The sequence below is a fragment of the Balaenoptera ricei genome, chromosome 10 (genome assembly GCF_028023285.1).
Source record: "Balaenoptera ricei isolate mBalRic1 chromosome 10, mBalRic1.hap2, whole genome shotgun sequence".
NCBI lineage: Eukaryota > Metazoa > Chordata > Mammalia > Artiodactyla > Balaenopteridae > Balaenoptera > Balaenoptera ricei.
In genome coordinates, this window is record NC_082648.1 from 14,789,841 (window position 1) to 14,797,539 (window position 7,699).

Genomic DNA, 7,699 nt, shown 5'->3' on the forward strand with positions numbered 1-7,699 from the left:
ACTGAGGTGTATGTGTCTCTGTGTGTCTTGAAGGAATTGTATTAAAGGGGGCATAATTTCCCTATGTATTATTTCTACCTTCCCCTCCTAGTTCACGAGAAATTTAGAACTTCCAAGTTGTACATTTAATCCTTAAAATACCCAATGAAATAATAAAAGAGTACACTGGGAGGGGTAAGAACTCTTACCAAAAGTCAACTTGGACTAGGCTTTGAAGTAAATGTGATCTATTAAAAGAAAAAAATTAGAAACAATGATTAAAGTGCAGCTAATAATTCTGACCCAAGTCAATATTGGGTTTGGAAAACAATGGGTGCTATTTTTAAAAATCTTAAAAAAGAGAAAGAAGGAAGGAAAGGAGGGAGGGAGGAACTTTCTTTAGGGTCTTAAGTATATCTTAAGTATTGTATATAACCACTCCAAAACATATCATTTAAACTTCAAAAACAATTTGCATACCTATACTTTCTGTAATCAAATGGAATATAACTATGCATAATGGTACAAGGAAATCAGAATTTATTTCTCCTTTTCACATGAAAATGTAACTGAAATAATTTAAACTTTTTAAAAAAATTATAGAAATTCAAACCAACCTACTAATTTTGGTATGGTTTTGACTATTCTAAATTTGAAAATTTGTATAAAATCATAGGGTGTATACCTTTTGTGGAACTGGCCAAAATGAAAAAAAAAGGAATATACATATATTTTCTTGTCCTACCCCTCTCTAAATTTAGTAATAGAGTAACAATTATGTCAGAAAAAAGTGAATAATAGAGTTATTTAAAATGTTATTTTGTGATTTTAATTTGATTTTATTTTTTCATAAAACACTAAATCTATGCATTGTCACACACAAAGATGAAGAAAATCAGATTTTTAGTACACAGGCTCTTGATACATAATGACAAATAGATTATGTGAAATTGAATCAATGTGTACGCTACCAGCAGGGTATGGAAATGCCAACCTCACTGTACTGGTTTTGGCATTGAACATTATCTTCATCTTAACATTTGTCAATATGATAGGCCAAACAATATTTTCAGTTTCGTATTTTAATTTCTCTGGTTAAGAGGAACTTGAATGATTTTTGATCTATTCATCGGCTATTTGTATTTTCTTCTTTGTGACCTTTACTCATTTTATATGGCATTGCTGCTGTTTTTATTTTCTTTTGATTTATGAGACAACATTAAGTATTGAAGACATGACATTTATCACCTAAAAATTAAAGAAATATGCTCTGGAAGTTCACTGGTTTTATTTATTTCTTACCACAAATAAAATATTTAAATTTTTATGATATCCTTACTCATCATTAACTGAATTTTTTTTGCAGCTCTTGACTTTTATATTTTGTTTTTAATACATATAATGTGTGAGAAAGAACACTTTCTGATCAGATCCTGTGCAAGGGCAGATCTATTATAGTGTCTTTTGTTATATTTTTCATTATTTCTAAGGATATAATAAACCTTAAATTAGAAGAATTTTTTACAGTTACGTTGTGAGATGTTTCAATAACTAAAGTATATTTACATGACAACTTCAATGCTTCTGTAAATAATGGTCAATTTATCTATCCCTTTACTAAGGGATACTCAATTATCCAAAATGGTCCAGTGCATTTTGAAAATCCCCCCCAAAACATTAATAAATGCAGAGAATAGAGTGGGGCATTTTAATATCAAGCCCTGTTCTACAAGACGGGCACTTTCTATCACAGGGACTAGGTTATCAGTGCCAACTTAAATTTTCTGTATCCACTTTATACAAAATACTATTCCCTACTTGAATAATTCTGAAATTTCATTCCCTTCAATAAATGATTTTTGCATACTTATTATATTCTTAGACGATGCATGTAAATTTCCTACACCATTATGGCTTCATAATATTATTAATGGACAAAAATACATCTATCAAAGATTAATTTTTTCCACACATCTATTTATAAAAATCTGAATATATCCACTTAGAAACAGCATAATGAACTAGAAATATTTCATGCGTTAAGAGACAGTTATAAAATAGCCCAAGTGGCATGAAGGAAAGAATTAACCACTAATACTACAGAGAATGAAAAAAGAAAAAGGAACCTATTTGGCTAGAGTATGCTGGAAATGTTTATGGAAGAATAGGAAATTGAGTGGCATTATTAGGCACTGAGATTACTCTTCTAATAAGAGACATAATTGATCCTGAGAATATTCTCCTCATTAATTTTAAGAAAATAATATCAGCAAGTTCATATCAGGCTACCAAACTGAAATAAGGCTTAACCCACAATTTGAAATTACTATCATAAAAATGCCACTCTCTGAAAAAAATATGTTCACAAAAATAAATAACCACAGATTAGATTAGTCATATACAGACGTTTCCCCAGAGATGTATACTTAAGAGAGAATTTCTGGGCAGCATGAGATAAAGGGGGCTGCCTAATCTTCATTATGATTCCTCAGTGTTTCTCTAAAAATGAAGATATTATAGAGTCTTTCAAGAAGCAATATAAGTTATGGTAAGTTTTCATAACAAATGAAAAATACTGAAGAAAAAAAGAGATGAAATGACCATTCAAATCCATTTAGAAATTTTATCCTTAAATAGAATACAAATCTGGATGCAGAGGATACTTGGGAAAGCCAGACTAGACAAGTAATCTTTAAGTGATTTTTCCTACCTGTTTGTACTCATTGTGAGGACTGGAATCATGACTAAAATTGTAGGCTTCATGAAAGTAAATATGTTTATGCCATATAAGTATTACAATAATATTATAGACCCTCCAGGTTCCAGGTTAACACTCTCAGCTGGTTTTCTTCCTGCCTTTTAAAATTCTCATTTCTCAGCCTCCTTAGAGAAGGGCGGTCCTATGTCCTGGCTGGTCTGGGTCAGAACCCATTTATGCCCATCACCTCTTATTACTGTAATTATTACTAGTGTTTCTTTCACTCTTGAGTGACCTCTTTTGAAAAATAAATTATGTGTTAATAGTCTTAGTTATTTCCTCCTCTGCCTGTTATTCCTCTCAAGCTTTCTGTACTAGGCCTGCTTTTCTTCTCCCTATATTCAAGTCGCCAGACATTAATGTACATTTATAAGACTTTGAGTTTCTCCTATATACATCTGACTCTTCAAACTGTAACACACACGCTTATATCCTGAACTCAAAAATGTTATACTCATCTCCTACTGGACATGCTACATGGATGTTCCAGAGGCACCGTAAACCCCATGTCTAAAAATGAATGTATTCTCTTTCCTCTCTAACCCACTCCTACTATATTCATTTGTGCCGGTGAAAAGCATCATAACCCACCTCAAATCCCAGGCATCATCTCCATCCTCTCTATCTCTTTTGTCCTATAAGCAACCATCAATCCTATCAACTCTACCTTCTATGTAGCTCCCTATTCTGCCGCTTCATTTGTTAGACAGAATAACATAGCTGTTAAGAATATGGTAGCTGAGTCAGAGAGATGTGGATCTCAATCCTTATCTTACCATTTACTAATCATATAAAGTACTTAATTACCCTGAGTTCAGGTTTTCTGTTTTGTCTGTATAAGGATAATAATAGTTCCCATGTACCTCATAGGGTACTTTTATAACATAGGTGAGAAATTCTTGTAAAGCACTTTTCCTGGTGCATAACTGTTCAGAAAATGTTAGCTTTGACTTTTAATATTGTTAATTGTTATTAGTGCAAGTCACTACCACCTCATGGTTAGATCATGGCAACCACCTCCTAACTCTGGTTTCCCTGATTCCATTCTTTCCTTCACATTGCCTTTCTTTATGTTGCAGGTAGAATCGTATTTTTAAAGCACAGATGTGTGCACATTACTCCCTTGCCCCGTGGGTGCCCGTTAGTTTCAGCGTAAATCCCAAACCCCTAATCACCATGCCTAACCCATTCCTGACCTGTCTCCTGCTTATCATGCCAGATTTTTTCTTGCATTCTTCTTTGACAAAAAGGTTTACGAGCTTGAGTGTGCCAAGAATTACTAAAAAGTATATTCAGACTGATTCTTATCATATACCCACAGATTTTCATTTAGTAAACCCAGGGTGGAGCTCAGAACTTTGCATTTTAAATTAACTTTACCTCCTGCACCATCTCAGGCCATCCCCACCCCACCACCGCCAAGAGATTCTGATGAGGGGACACAACTTCAGAAACTTTGGCTTGTATTGTATTATACTCCAAAGGCCTTTTTCAGCATTTCTTGCCTAACTGCCTCTTATTTTTTTTTTTTACTCACCATAGAAGTCACTTTTTCAAGGAAGCAGTAAAATGTTGAGTTTCTTTTATTTTAATTCTTTGGAGAAAAGCAGACTTCTGATATTAATTTTGTCTCCTATACAAGTTTTCCTATTGAGAAGATAACTCATTGTGTAGTTGAAAGTTACTACATTTCCTCATTTTACATTAATAGTTTGTCATCCTAGTGCACGTGTCTCTCATGACTTTGGTCAGCATGAATAAAACGTTCCTGAAATCTGAACTCTACCAGGCAAAGCAGTAAAACTGAGATCATTAATATTTAGAAATGAAGAGTAGATCCTGAAATAGAGTACATCTTGTGAGGTATCGCCTAAAAACAAAACAAAAGGACACGCATCTGTCTTAGGTTTGGCTTATTTTCAACAACATCTGGGATGAAACATAACTGTTGTCTCTCTGCACGCAGTGGCTTTGTACCTTTTGTCCTAACGGTGGCATTTCTATTTACTGAAATACTCAGCCATTTCATTGAAGACATAAAATTTAAGAGAATTAATATTATTTATTGTTATTTTTCCCCTTTTACAACGGGAGTCATCCCTTGCATGCTCTTGATTTTATTTAAATTTTCCCTCAGGTCATAAGTAATTTGATAGCTAGGTGTGTGTGTGTGTGTTTGTGTATATGTGTTAGAGAGAGAGAGGGAGATAGAGCAGGAGAGAAAGAGAGAGAGAGAGAGAGAGAATTTGTATCTGTGTGATTTATTTTTTAAAACTCTTCCCAGTAAAATCAGTAAGATTTTGCCTTATTTTTCTCCCAGCATTTGACAGATATAGACATAGAGATAAGAATCATGATAGGCTGTTGAATAGTTTATCTGTTTGTAGTTTAACTTCAAATATATGACTCTAAATTTCAGAATAGATATATCACTTGGTGTATTTCAGATAATTGATTCATAAGTCAGCTGCATCAGGCAGGTTTTGATGGTATCTTTATAAATAGGCCGGAGCTTTCAAATGCCTGATCGTATCTCTCATGCTGACATGAAAGGCACTTAGAGGTTGGAATATGCTAGCAGTACAACTTGTATTCTAGATACAGTTCATGAGGCCTATTAGCTTCCTATGGTACAAGTAACAAAATATCACTGAATGTAATAAATTGAATGATAATCCCAGAAATGCTTTTCTAATTGTGTTTTAAAGGAGCAATGTGAGTTATGACTTTTACATTAGATGTTTAGAAATAAAAACACAAGCCATTTTAATACGTTTAAAACATAAACCAGCATGATAATAAAATAAGAGGATTAAAAATTCCAGAGACATATCCACCAGTGCATACTGCTAAGATGGTTTCTCATCCATATGCGAGTCAGATGGAGCCTGCTTTTACAAAGTGCATTCACTCAATCTGTCTTCATAATTCCAGATGTAGGCACACACATCTTTTATCCTAAAATTAGGTAAAGGATTAGGAATTTGCATAGTGAGATATTTGTCAGACAACTGTAAACATACAAGATTCTGAGCTAGAAACAATATATTAGACAAATTTATTTGGTTAATTCTAACCAGATCCCCTGTACACTTTGTGAATTTCTTTGGGGCCAAGCATACCATACATTATACATCGTCTCCTCCCTGACTGCTGTCCTAACCTGACTTTCTGGTCAGTTCTCATGTACATAGAGGATTTTTTTTTTTTTTTTTTTTTGGATAGGCTTGAAATACTTCATTCTAAGTACTGTTTCCCCACTCCGTTCTGTACCACAAAAATAAGCACAGAACCCTATAATCCTAGAAGATAGCTATATCCGTTCGAAGGAAATCAGAATAGGTCACCCCAAAATATGCCACTTTGGCATATTGAGTATTTTGACTTCAAGGCACTTAAACAGCAGGTGAAAGAAAGGCTCTTACCCTCTTTTTTCTTCCAAAAATTCCTCAGCAAATATCAAAAAGTGCACAACAGGAAACACACTGGGGAGAAAACCTTCTAGCGCCCCAAATTTGGAATGTGTTATCTTCCAAAGGAGAACATCTTGAAGCATGAAGCCCGGAGTTGTCTGAACCAATCCTAACACGTCTTCACGTGCGGGAAGTGCCTGGAGGCCTTCTGCTGGAGGACGGAGCTGCCGGTACACTTGGCATCCCACACGGGGGGAGATGCCCTCCAAGTGCTGTGCCTGCTCGCAGCAGTTCAGGAAGAAGAAGTTCATGCAGAGCCAAGGGACCAAACTGCATGGAGCTCCCACGCTCCACACCTGTCCCACCCGGGCCAAGTTCCTTTTGTCCCAAAGGGAACTGCAGCTGCACCAGGCTTTTAAGCACTGCGGTGAGCTGTTGGCATGCAAGGAGTTCTGCCGCGTGCACCCAGAATGGCCTGCAGACGCACACCAAGGCCAAACACAGGGATTAGAGGGCATGTGTCTGCAAATTCTGCAGCCACGCCTTTACCCAGAAGGCAGGTCTCAACCTGCACCTGCGCAGGCACGCGGGCCAGAAGCCCTTCCAGTGCCACCTCTGTGGCTACACCTTCTGCACCCAAGCTGGCCTGGAGAAGCACGACAGCACCACACCAGTGAGAGGCCTGCAGCTGTGAGTTCAGCACCCAGAAGGGCCCCTGCTGAGAAGCACGGGACTGTTACCAAACGCGAGGCCCTGTGCCTGATGCACAGTGAGGCTGAACACCACCAAAACGTCGGAGTTTGGAACACAGAAAGGTTGATTGCAGGGTGATGCAAGAGAAGGGTGGCTCATGCCTTAAAAACCCCGAACTCCCTGAAAGCTTTCAGCAAAGCCCTTTTATAGGAAAGGTGAGGGAGGGGCGTGGCTAGTTGGTGCACACTTCCTGGTGTCAGAGCCTTTGTTCTTGAGGTCAGGTCACCATCAGGTCATGATGTTCCTGTAAATTTCCACCAAAACAAATGTTACTCTCTGTTCTGAAAAGAAAGGGCAAGGTCCCAAGGCTCAGCTTTCGCCCTCTGAGGTCCAGGCCCTGGCTAAGGGGGAGGGAGTGGCCTGTGCAGGCTGGTCACCCTGCCTGGGGGCACTCATCCAGCACCCGGTCTGGCTCCTCCCGCCAGGGCCCAGGCCTGGCTGAAGAGGCAGATCTCAGCTGACGGCGCCCTCAGAGTCAGGTGCCCAGACCCTGCCCAACTGTCATCACCGAGGGAGCCAGGAGCCACGACCCAGCCAGCCCTCAGGCTTTTCATTTGAACTGGAGAGAATCATTTGTATAGGATCAATAGGAATACAGGCTGTAGCAAATACCCGTCAGGTGAATTCCCAGCTCACAGCAATTGCCCTTCTTTGAGAATAGTCCCAACACAGAGGTGGACCTGAAGTAATGATGTGCAATGTCCTTGCAACTTAACCCTGACCTCTGGCCAGCTCCTAGCGCTAGACAACTGATCGCAGCTGGACCAAGTTTTGAAACTTGCACAGAGAGACTGAA

The 7,699-nt window shown here is 38.0% G+C and overlaps 1 pseudogene; it reads left to right on the forward strand.

Moving 5' to 3' along the window:
* The first annotated feature begins 6,092 nt into the window (after nucleotides 1–6,092).
* LOC132372838 (telomere zinc finger-associated protein-like) lies at nucleotides 6,093–6,844 on the forward strand (annotated as a pseudogene).
* Nucleotides 6,845–7,699: the final 855 nt, after the last annotated feature.